The following is a 13,808-nucleotide window of genomic DNA, read 5'->3' as shown; positions in this document are numbered from 1 at the left end:
TGCAATAACGTTTTTGTTAGTACTAATTACTTCAATTGTAAATGAAAAATTTAATATATTCAAGACTAGTCTCCGAATCTCTTTTGTTGTAACTGAATTTTGTATTTTCTTTGTTAACCACCAACGTACTTGTGTATTATCCGTTCGTACAATAAACTTGTTATATACAATATATGGCTCAAATGCTAATAAATATTTATATAATGAACATAATTCTTTCCTATTTATTTCCCATTTTATTTTTGTTTCATTGAACGTACCTGAGTAGTATCTATAATGGTGTTCTAATTTTTTTGCTTCATATCTGTATTTAAGTACTCCTCCATAACTACATTCACTAGCATCTGCTTCTACTATATATATAAATTTTCTATTTTCATCTGGAAATTGTAGTTTTGGTAATTCTTCACAAAGTAATTTTATTTTCTGAACTTGTTTTTTATCTTCTTCATTATAGTTATATTCTACATCCTTTTTTTTATTTTTTCTGTAATGTTTTTAAATTTTTTGCTAATTTTGGAATATATTTCCTTACTTGGTTTACTAATCCTAAAAATGATTGTAATTTCTTTTTTGTATCTAATTCTTCTTTCGAATTTATTATTTTTTGTACTATATGTTGTTGCATTTTTACTCCACTCTTATCTATTTGTATTCCTAAAAATTCTATCTGATTTTTCATAATTTCAGCTTTCTTTTCACTTAGACTTATTCCCGATTTTTCTATTATATCTGTAAATTGTCCTAATAATTTTAAATGTTCTTCTTTAGTTTTTGTATGTAATAGTATATCATCTATGTATACTATACAATTAGGTAATTGTTTAAAATAACTATCCATAAAATGTTGATATCTACCTGGTGCATTTTTATATCCAAATGGTAATACGTTCCATTCATAAAATCTTTGTGGTACCGTAAATGCGGTTAATTCCTTAGATTCTTCTTCTAACTTTAAATGGTAAAATCCTGATTTACAATCGTATTTACTAAAATAATTATATCCTTATATTTGTCTTATTTTTAATATTTATTTGGTATTGGATAATTATAGGTCATAGTCTTTGCATTTAAATTTCTATAGTCAATAACCATTCTACTTTTTCCTCTTTTTTGTTCACTATGTTTATTATAAATGCTGGGCTATTATGTTTACTATTGCATTTTTGTATATATTGTTTTTCTAATAATTCATCTATATGCATTTTAAATTCTTTTAAATCGTCAAAATTATATGTTAATGGTTTCTGGGTTATTATGTTATTTTTATCTATTAATTCAATTTTTATAGTAGTTTTATGTTTTTTCCATCCTTTTAATGGATCTTCACTATGTAATTGTTCTAATTTTTCTTAATTATCTCTATCTTATTTATTGAAAAGATTGTTATTTCTATTTTATTTATCAAAAATACGACTAGTTCTATTGTATCTTCAGTATTTTTTATATTCTGTAACTTTTGTATAATTTTTTCACTTCCTTCTATCCAATCAATTTTCTTTCTTATTTTATTACTAACTCTTTTTGCTCTTACTTTCTGTTTACATGGTGTTGTAAACCACCAATCTGTTCTACTTATTATATGTGGGTATAATTTATCTAAAAACGGCGTTTCTAAAAGTATATCTTTTGATGTTAGTTCATAATTATAAATTTCTTCTATTGTTAATATCTTATCTCATACTTGTATTTTTACATTTCTAGCTTTATAAGTAATTAAGCTTCCTTCATTATTAAATCCTTTAACTATTATTGGTGTTTTTAATTTATCCTATTTACTTTCTGGTAAGTAATTATATCTACATAAATTAGCTTCTGCTCCTGTATCTATCATAGGCGTATAATATCTACTGTAATATTCTTCTACTACTATCTTCATTAATACATATATTTTCATTCATGTTAAGACTCTTCTTAAGAATAATTTCTCTCTGTTATATGTTATGGTTAATTGCGTATGTTCTATATTATATGGTTTTACTTGTTCTATCCATTTTATTCCTAATATTATGTCTACTTTTTGCATTTCTTCCTTTACTTCAAATTCTATTTTTATTTTTCTAATTCCTATTATTATTTCTTTTTCTACTATATTTTTAATATTTATTAAACTTCTTGGTAGATCTGGGCATATATCATTATCACTTTTTATTTCCTCATTTTTTACTAGATATTTTGCTATATAATTTTCTTCTTGTCCTGTATTTAAGAGTATTAAATATTCTTTTCCATTTACCTTTCCTGTTATGTAATATTGGTTTAAATTGAACTTGTTTCATAACTTGTTCTTTTTGATGAGCTTGATGATTCTAGTTTTTCATAAGCTATTCTTTTCGTTGTACTTATTCTATCATTTATTATTTCTAAATTTTCTTCTATATCTATGTCTCTATAGCTATAATCGTTATTATCTATTGTTTTTACAATTTGTTCGAATGGACTTTCTATTTGTATTTTGTTAATCTTATTTTTTTCCTGTTATTTTATGTTTTGTTGTTAATACATATAAATTTTTGCATCTTGCTGTAAATATTTTACTTCCTGGAGTTAATTCTATTCCTGATATTTTCCAATATAATACTAATGATTTATCTATATTTTTATCTGTTACTGCTACTGAATAATTTGCACTTATTATAAATTTAAATTTTTGGTATATTAAATTTCCTTTTATGGCAGTTATTATGCTTTTTTCTATAGGTTTTATAATTCTATCATCTGCTAAATATAATTGTATTGGTGTATCTATTCTTTCTCTAAAACATGTTTTTATTAATATCTCTATACCTCCAAGGTGTACATATTTTATTGGGTCTCTACTTTTTATATTGTTTATTTCTTTATTAATTATTCTTTTTGTTACTAGTGGTATACTAGCTTTACCTTTTGCATATCTACAGTCTATTCCATGTTCCTTTTGGCTTACTACATAATATTCTTCTTTTTTCTAGTAAATATATTTTTTATTGTTGGTATTTTAAATATTTTTTTACACTTAAGTCTAATTCTTTTCCTTTTATTTCATCAAATATGTTACTGTCAAATATTATTTTTTGGTCTGTTCTTTCATCATTTAAATATTCTTCCTTTGTTATTATTTTTATATCTTCTTCATTCATTTGGTTCGTTTGTATACCTTCTTCAGTCATTTGATTCATCTATTTCACTATCTATTTCATTATCTGTTTCATTTTCTGAAGTTTCATATATACTATCCTCACTTTCTAATTCATAATCTATATAATCTATCTGCATATATTCTGTATTTTCTATTTTTATTTCTGATATTTGTTTATTTTTTAGATTTTTAGGTAATTTACAATCTCTAGCTAAATGTCCTAATTTTCCACAATTATAACAAGTACATTCTTTTATAGATTACTTTTTTTTCTATATGGTCTTTTGTATTTATAATTTTTTACATAATATTTTTTCTTGGTTTCTTGTATTTATATTTTGATTTTTTATATTTCTTATATTTCTTATGTCTTTTTCTTTTCTTATAATATCTTTCTTCACATTCGAATTTGGGGTGCTATTTTATCTTTGCAACATGCTAAATTTCTTATCAATGTTTTTTCCATTTTTAATTCTTCTCTATATCTTTCACATAAGTTTCTATACCATTGTTGTAAAAATTTTATTTTTGCTCCTAGAATATCTACTATTTTTGCTTCTTCCCAACTCTTTATTATTTTTGAACTAAATGGTTCGGGTAATTTATTAAAATATAATTTTCTTATTTCTTTACTTTCTTCTATATTATATGCTCCTTTATAATAATATTCTTTAAATGCGCAAGTATATTCATCTATGTAACACATATTACATATTGCTAATTTTAACATTAAATTCCTATTTGTATCTTTTTCTTCATTTTGTTCTTCTTCTATTGTTGTCATACTACCCGATTCATCTTTTATAGTTGTTTCATATTTTTTTAATAATTCTATAGGTGTTAGTTTAGTTGTTGTTGATGATGTTCCTTCTATAGGTTTATCAGTTCTTCTTAATATTTTTTTGTTATTTTCAGTTAAATTTGAAAACCATAATTTCACTGTTCCTATTAGTGTTCTTTCTATATATTCTGGTGCCTTTGTTACGTTTATATTATTATCTAATAATTGTTTTGTCATATATCCTATCCATAATTATATTATTTTTTCTGTATCTATTACACAGTCTAAGTCTAAAAAGTTATAATTTTTATTAACTATTTGTTTTGGTGCCCATTTGTCATACTCTTTCTTTAGATTATATCTTTTAAACTTATTCTTATAATATGTAGGTTTCCTTATTTCTGATGTATTAGGTGTTATATTTTGATCTTCTTTTTTATCAAGAGTATTTATTTCTGTGTTGATATTTTCTAAGTTTTCTTCATTAATTACTTCTTGTTTTTCATTGATTTCTAAATTTTTTGTATTTATTAATATTTCTGTATATGTTTCACTATCTTCTGAATCATAATTATCTGTCTCTTCAACATCTACATTATTTATTTCTAATTCCTTGTTTTTTATTTCTTTATTGTTTATTTCCAATTTTTCTTTAAATTGATTTATTTCGTTTAGTAATTTTTTTCTTTATCTTTTTCTTCCTTTTCTTTTTGTCTTTCTTCATACAGATCTTTTAACATTTGTAGTTTTTTTTCTAATTCGGCAATCCTACTATTTTTAGTTTCTTCTATTTTTCTTATTTCTTCTGTATATTTCATCTTTTTGTGCATTTATTGAGTTTTTACTAACTCCGATAAATATATTATAATGTAGTCTTTCTATTATTTTTAATTCTTTACGTTTTTCAGAAATAATTTGTTTTAATTCTTTGTATTTTTTGTACTTTATTCATTTAAACCATATTTATAATATTTTGGTGGATATCTAAATCTGATTTTATCATAATTAGGTGGTATGTGTCTCATTCTTCTAGATTTCAAATGGATTATCAATTTTGCTTCTATACTAGATATTAAAGTAATTAGGTAAACTAATTTTGTGGGTTTTCTTTTATTTTATTTAGACTTATATATTCTGAATAATTACTAATTAAAGATTCTTTAATTTTTCTAAAAGTTTCTCTATTTTTAAATGATCTTCTCATAATTAATTAATATAAATTAATCTCAAATAAATTCAATCTAAATTCAAACATATAAAAATTTGACAATGAGGAATGAACAAGAGGAGAGAATAGTGAAAATTTAGAGAAGTGTTGACCTTGTTGAAGTAGGAATCGAAATCTATTCCAAAAGTTAAACCACGTGTAACAAAATGGAGGAAATAAGACAACTGCCGATGGAACATAAAAAAAACAACCTGTCCATAAGATAATTTCAGTATCCTTCCTTCGTCGAATTGCAATTTGCAAGTTTCACTTATTAAATAATAGAATTGTAAAGTAATATGATGTTGGACTAATGTAAATAAATTTTAGAAAAAATTACATAATACTACACCTTAATTTGTCATATTTACTTAAAATTTCATCTCTATAAAGTAATTATAAAAATTCTGAATTTCACTTAGGATCGCAATACATCATTTAGGGTTGTAATACATAACTTGTAGTTGAGATACATCGCTTAGCATCGCGATACATCACCAGATCGGGAATATACATCACGGGACCGGCTAAGCAATATACTCGACCATGAATAATGTATCGCGACCATCAAGCGACCGGTTAAGTAATGTATCGTACCCCTAAGTAATGTATCGCGCCCCTAAGTAATGTATCACGGCACCCTAAGTAGTGTATCGTGATCCTAAGTAATGTATTGCGACCTTAAGTAATGTATCATGACACAAAATTCGAGATTTTGTGTAATTTTAAAAAGAATGGAGATAAAAGTGTAATTAGTTACTAAATAGTTGAATGTATGTTGTTTGCCCTAAAATCTAACGTAAAACTTACATAAATCACACCAAATTTATTCTTAATTACTTTTTATCCCTACTCTTTGCTAAATTACAAATATCTCTTATTTTGTAATTTTTGAATACATAATTAGCGTTTGGATACATAATGTGAGGTTGATCTACATAGTTTTGAACTTAAGAATGTAATAGTTAATTGATCCACTTTTGCTCGGATACATAATTTGCATCCGGATACATAATTTTAAAGTTGAGATACATAATTTTTATTACTAAGATACGTCTATTTCTGAAACTATTTAGTCAAGATATATAATACATAAATTAGATCAAAAGGAGATACATAATTAAAATTATGTATAAAAAAATTATGTGTTTGTTGATGTATCCGGCTATTTTTTTAAAAAATATCATTTAAATAATTAATAAAAAGCATAGAAATGTAATTTAGTAACGATAAGTTGTGGGTTATGTAATTTTTTCAAATTTAAATGCCCACGAGTGATGGCCCAAGAGTAGGGTTGGGTTAATATAAATGAAAGGTAAAGGAAAAATTACACACTATAGATAAAACAATTTCTTAATTACATGGTATGGTTAAGGTTTGAAGAAATTATCCTACATAGTTATTTGTTGATTATAAAACTGTTTTTTGTCGACTTCTATATACAAATATAATATGCAATGTATATAGCAAATAATATTCTCTCTCGTGTATTTAATTTTTCATAATCTCTCACTTATCTAATTGGCTAATTTTACGGCATTAACTTATGCAAACTTATTGAACATATCTCAAAGAATTTTTTTCTCCCAAATCAGTCGATTTTTTATCTTTTCCTAAACATCTATTGTGGGTTTGTTGTATTGAAGATGTTTTGAAGTAATTTTTCATCCATAACATTTGTGGGGATATGCATTGAAGATTTTGCTGTAATCTTTAGTTTTTTCGGCTATATAGATTTATTTTCTTTTGATTATTTTAGGTATTCTCTGAATGAGACGCTGAGTTTCGTCAAATTTCATCTATTTTCATAGAATAGAATGTATAATTTGAAAATCAAATCGTATATTAGTGTCAATTTCATAGAATAAATTTGGATGAATTATTTTCATAATTGGGTATTTGATCCTATTTTAGTGAATTTGATAATTGTATATAGGTGATTTACTAGTATTATATTGAGTAGATTTTTGTATGTGGATATGCATTGTATATTTTTTCTATTTGTATATTTTTATACACATATGTATGTATTGGATGTATGTTTTTGATGTATATATGTAGATTTTTGTAAAACTATATATGTATACACGTTTGTTCTGTGTTGGTACACATATGCATATGTATATGCATCTGTATGTGTTGGTTTATAGATATATTATGCATCTGTATATACATATGTTCTATATTTGTGTATATCTAATTATGCGTATGTATATGCATATAAGTATAATTATTTTTATATACATACACTGATTTTTATACATTGTGTATCACATATTAAAATGAGTATCAGTACATTAGGATCCTAATATACAAATGTTCAATTATTTAATTGTATATGTATAATATTATACGTTCATACAATATAGCGTTGATATACATATGTATATGTTTATTCAACACATAGTTGATATGCATATCTATATGTTATACAAATGTGTTTTGTCTCATATGTGTATGTATATTCGTTTAATTTTTATTTTTTTTGCATATATATATATGTATATATATATAAGGGGAATAATAATGAGCATTAATTACTAACCCTTTTCTTTTAAATTAATATTAATTATATTGTATAAATGAGTTTTAAATACATTAGGTCACTAAATAATTTTTATAGAATCTAATTAGTAAAACTTTGATCATGAAGTTAGTTCGGAGAAGTCTAAGGTGTCTATATGTGAAATTTTGTCAAAGATAAATACCAATTAGCTTTGAAGTGTCCTAGAGAAGATCTGGTTATAATTTATGACTTAATGCTTTATTACCAAAAGAAAAAAAAATGATTTAATGCTTTCAAGTTTACATGTTACATGAATATGACGATGAATGTTTATGTTAAACGAAATCTGATTTGCAAATATATTTAAATTTACTAAGAATTTAATGTCAATTTTACGTGACTGTTGTTATATACATATCAATTGCATTAATGTTGGGTCCTTAACAGTTATTCAAATTCTTTTCATCTCAAAAGCTTGGTTGAATAATATTTATTTTTTGTTGACAGATTTGAGAAATTTTAACAATGCCGAACATGTCAAAGTTGGTCCATGATATATACTTTTCTTTGCTATTATGGTGTTTGATTTGCAGATTTATTTTAGGAGGCAAAAATTATTATACTTAAAATTATCTTTAACTTTACCATCATATTATTTACTTTAACTGATAATTACATATTATTATTGATTTATGTATTCAAAATTTATATTAAAAATTGATTTTCTATATTTTGAAAAAAATAATTATTTAAAGATGGATATATGGACATACTAGGAGAGATATGATTAGGAACAAAAATATTTGGGGTAGGTGAGGGTGGTCTCCGAAGTGACAAAATAAGAAAACGAGATTGAGATGGTTCGGACATGTAAAAAAGAGATGCTTGGATGTCTTAGTGCGGAGGTATGAAAGCTAAGGTTTGGATATCGTAAGTTTGAGAAGAGGTAGAAGTAGACCGAAGAAATATTGAGGAGAGGTGAGCAATGAAACGTCTGCAACTAGCTTAATTACCAAGGACATGACCTTAGATAAAATGTCATAGAGATTGAGTATTAAAATAGTCGGTTAGTAAGTTGTCAAACATCATATAGTTTTCCTTCTCAAAATTTGTATTATTTTTATTACTATTATATATCTCATTATTCGATTTTATTATCCGTTATTTCTTTACTTCAATTATTATATTATTTATTATTATTATTATTCCTTTCTTCATTATTTTCATACCTTATTTGATATGCGTTAGGTGAATTGGAGGTCTAAAGAAAGTAACCTTTCTATTTTCAGTAGATAGGAGTAAAGTAACTTGCCCTCATTCTTTTTAGACTTCACTTATGTGATGATACTGAGTAATATGTTATTGATGTTGTTGTAATATTTTCCAGAAGATGCAAAGTATTTTCAATTGGGACTGTTAAATTAGTATATCAAGGTCCATTCATTTTGGAAACTTTAAGAAAAAAGTAATAAAATTTTATGTGACGTTAAATGGGGTCAGGTACGTATAGATTTTTCAATTAGCAAATATTCTCAACTGACAAGTAGTATTACGTAATCACACTTTGAATGGTCAGTCACGAGTTAAAGAATAATCCTCTTACTAAGGACTTAATCATAAATAAATTAATATTAAAAAAACAGTTTGATGTATCAAAATTTTTACCATGTGTAGAGTTTAAAAAATAATCAAATTATAAGGATTTATTATATGCAATTTTATATTGTATTTCTGCAAAAAGCTGCTTTCATGATTTAAATTAATAACTATTAAGTCACATAATAATAATTTTATCGATTACTCTGACGTTCCCCTTCAATAACTAAATTAATATAACTACATCATCACAGTGCTAGTTGTAATCTTAGGGGCCGTTTGGTTGGAAAAGAGTTTTCTCGAAATAATTAATTATGGGATAATTTATTTCATGGTTATGATATAAATAGTGAGATAAATAATTTCAATTATAGTTAATAGTTCAAATCAAACATGAAATAAAATAATATTTTATTTTATCTCGAGACTATTTATCCCTCTAACTCGTAACAAACGGGCCCAATAGTTTGGTAAAAGACGGTTATAGTTGACTTGAGAACATGACCACTGTTCCTTCACAATGAGGTAATCAAGGATGACAAATACTAATAAATATGTATATCAGTCTCCTTCATCGTCAAAAATTGAACAAATCAATTCCAATTCAGTCAAAATCTATCAGTGGCAATGTTTATCTGAAGTACATATATTTCGTGATCGTTAAATTGAGGTATTGTTATATAAGTAAATTGATCATTGATATTTAAATCTCATTTAATTATTATTAACAAAAATATACAAAAATTTTGTTTATTGATTCTGTGTATAGAAAGAAGAAGCAATGTATTTTTAAACAGTTTAACAAAAATAAAGAAAACGCATGAATGTAAAAACCGAAACATCAGTTGTCCTTTATCGCGAAGTAATGATCATAAATAATGTACACTATTTAACTATAATTTTTTTTTCTTTTAGATATTTTTACTTAAAATTTATCATGTGTATGATATTAGTGATTGTTTGATAGGAGAGATAAGGAGTATTAATTTCAAGATTAATTTAGAAGAGGATCTTATCACATGTTTGGTTGGGACAAAATGTATGGAATAACTGATCCGGAAATTAATTATTCTGGAATTGTAGTGTTTTTATTATCCCTCCTTAAAAATGGGCTAACTAATCACGAGATAGTTAATCCCAAAATTAATAATCTTGGGATAAGTTATTTTCCAACCAAACGACCCCTTTATTATAAATATTTTAATATTTTATTTTATACATAATATATTTCTTATAAGAAATTTATTACACAGTGTTTGAGCATGATGTTATAGAAGGTTCAATCATCACTACAACATTTTTGTCTTTTGGTCACACTAAATCTACACCATACTTGTAAAGTGTGGCCTATACTATTTAAGATCACGCTTTTAAAGCGTAGCCTAAACTTTTAGCTTTTGGCGACATTAATTTTTACAACACTTAGAAAGCGTGGTCTTTAATGATATAGGTCACACTTTATAAGCGTTGCCAAATCTTGATAGAATTGGCAACTCTTATTTACACATATGACTACACTTTTAAGTGTGGCATGATTATAATTCTAAAGACAACATTTTAAAAATGTAGCCTAAATTTTCATTACAAATTTTTCACTCTCCCTCCAAAATATTTTACTCTCCCTTCAATTAATTATTAGTCAAAAATAAATGAGTAAAGAAAATATTTAATAAAATATATTGATCTCTTTTTCCAAATATCTCACAGATCTCAGAGCTCACAAAACCCTCAGCTCTTTGCCCAAATTTCTCCTCAAATCCATTGAATTCATGGAAGATTTATTTTCAAAATCGTCAAATTTCATCTAACTTCAGCTCAACTCTATTAGCATATCAACCAATAATATAGTGAAGATAGGAGTTTTAGTGGGTTGATTATAAGTGCTTTTTAATGGAAGATAGATTTGAGTTTTAGTAATTCTTGTTCTGCTGGAGCTATGTTGCTCTGATCTTTAAGTGTGTAATTTTTGGAAGATCTGATAGACTCCGGGGGCATTTTTGAGGATTCGATCAATGGCGCTAAAGTTTGGACTACATGATAGTTAATTGGATTAGTTGATTCAGTATAAATATGAATTACTTCTATTCTATCTATTTTGTGATAATATGCAGTTTTTTTTTTGTCTTTTTGTCGTCTATTGTAGATGGATTTGCAAGGATAAAAGCTAGTGCAGCAATTGATGCAGATACTTCTTATGAGCTTTGTTAGGCTCGTTCCAAACTATGTTATAAATGTACGCTGGTGGTGTTGTCTTTATGGCCCTTGTAACCATACCTAACTAGCCTGTGTTAAATCACAATCATCTCAATTGGTTGGACCCAAGTTTGGCTGAAAAGCATCCCAAATCAGTGTCTTCTCACTCCAGTTCCAAGAAGAACACTAAGAAGTAGGTCATTTGCTAACGTTACACTTGTTCCTTCTGCAGAAAATTATAATGATGTATCAATCAAATATAATTGGTGATTTTTTTATATGAGCTGAATTTTTTCTGAATCTGTTACCACCACGACTGTCCCTTCTTCACTGCAATACTTTGTAATATTTAATATTTTGTATTGATTCCTGATTGTTAACCTGTAATGGTGTTCTGCATCACGTTTTGTGGGGACATTTATTTTGAAGAATTGTAGTACCGTAGACGTAGTTTACTTTCTTACGCTGTTGAAATCTATGTAAAACAATTTGAACTTATAAGGAGTTTAACTAAAAAGTGACCTAGCAGATAGTATAAGGAGTTTAAATCTGTTAACTGCAGCAGGCTATCAGCCTTACATAGTTAAGCGTGAAGCTTCCCTGGAACATAGTGATTCTGTCAAAGCTAGAACCTTGGATTGCAGATCATGATAGAGCTGCACAGTAACATTTTGAATTGCCTTCCTGAATAGACATTTGTGTTGTAATGAATAGTTCATTCATTGGTTTATTTGTCTCAAATTTTTTTCTGATATAGGAACCAGAACATTAACACAAACTATACAGTGACTATGCATTATTATTTTAGAATTATTTTTCAAAAAGAGATAGTGCTTAAACTAATGACCGATCCCAACTAGCTTGTCGGTTTGGACTAATGGATAGCTAATTCGATCAGTGGATTTAGTATAAATATAACTTACTTATATTCTACCTGTTTTGTGATAATGTACAATTTTTTCATTTGTTTTTTTGTCATCTATTTTAGATGGATTGATAAGGACAAAAGCTAGTGGAGCAATTGATGCAGATACTTCTTGTGAGCTTTGTTGTGGTAGCATTCCTCATAGTCTATGTGTTTGGCTCAATCCAAACTATGCTGTTAAGGTATGCTGGTGGTGTTGTCTTTACGACTTTTGTCACTATAGCCAACTAGCCTATCGTTAATCACAATCCTCTCATGGACCCAAGTTTGACTTAAAAGCATCCCAAACCAGTGTCTACTAACTCTGATTCCAAGAAGAAGAGCACTAAGAAGTAGGTCATTTGACTAACATTTCACTTGGTCCTTCTATAGAAAGTTATTATGATGTATAAATCAAATTGATGATTTTTTGGTATGAATTGAACATTTTCTGTTCTTGGAGAATTTAGTTAATGCTATAAGAAAGATTTAGTTCTGATATTGTTGTGCCATATCTCTTTTATTCCCGAGCTTTGTACGTTAACTTCTTTTTTACTCGCATGTCGTCTAAACTTAACCAGTTTCTATCCACTTGTGTTTGAAAGAAAGGCTAAGTTGCTCGGACTCTTCACATGTCTATGGGTGCTTGTCGGATCCTTCAAAAATAGTGTATTTTTTAAGGATCCAACACGGGTGAGGCAATATTTTTGGAGAGTCCTAGAAACTTAGAAAAATGGAGCTCAAGTATTACTTTTCATGTTCTGGTTGACAGCCTCTATGACAGAGATCAAAGAAATTAAGAACCAAAAGCACAAAGAGATGACACAATTTTTGCTATCGCTGCTGATTGTAGACATCCAGTAAGTCCTCATTTGGTTCTGCAGCTATTGACCATTATGTCTTTTTGAAGCATCATGATTGGACATACTGTTGGTGTTGTTTAGTTTTCACTAAGTTCCTTAATTTATCAAACTAATTTTTCTTGTGCATTTGTTATTTCTTTTGCATTGGATGATCTTTCCTTGAAATGAGGGTCTATGGAAAAAAACTCTCTACTTTGGTAGGTGTAAGGTCTTTGTACACTCTACCCTTTGTAGATGCCACTTTATGGGGGAGTTTTGATATATTCATAAGTCTAATCTGTTTAGTAACAAATTTTATACTATAGATTTGAATTACATAATTTGTACTGATTATAATTTACAAGGTGGCGAGGCAGCAGACTAATTTAATGGTGCTGCAGTTTTAACTCTAAAGACAGATAAAAATACAGATTGTTGAGTAGCAAAGACACATTCTGCGAATACTGCAGAAGTATTTGGCAAGAGAGTTAGATCTTGAGAAGAAGCTTAATGAATCTTGACAAGTTAAAGAAGAATTATAAATATGGTTGTAGCAAGAAGCTCTCTGCATGGAGGAAGAAATTGAGGATTCTTGGCAAAGGTTGTTTGAGAGAGAGAATGCTGATAAAGTCTTCTGAAGAATTTCAAAAGAACTACTGGG

General features: G+C 27.0%; 1 pseudogene; it reads left to right on the top strand.

The window, feature by feature from the left end:
* The first annotated feature begins 11,351 nt into the window (after positions 1-11,351).
* Positions 11,352-11,598, top strand: LOC124888128 (annotated as a pseudogene).
* The last annotated feature ends 2,210 nt before the right edge of the window (positions 11,599-13,808 follow it).

This window comes from Capsicum annuum, chromosome 10, assembly GCF_002878395.1.
Source record: "Capsicum annuum cultivar UCD-10X-F1 chromosome 10, UCD10Xv1.1, whole genome shotgun sequence".
Lineage (NCBI taxonomy): Eukaryota > Viridiplantae > Streptophyta > Magnoliopsida > Solanales > Solanaceae > Capsicum > Capsicum annuum.
The sequence above is the reverse complement of the archived record's forward strand: the minus strand, read 5'-3'. Positions and strand labels throughout refer to the sequence as shown.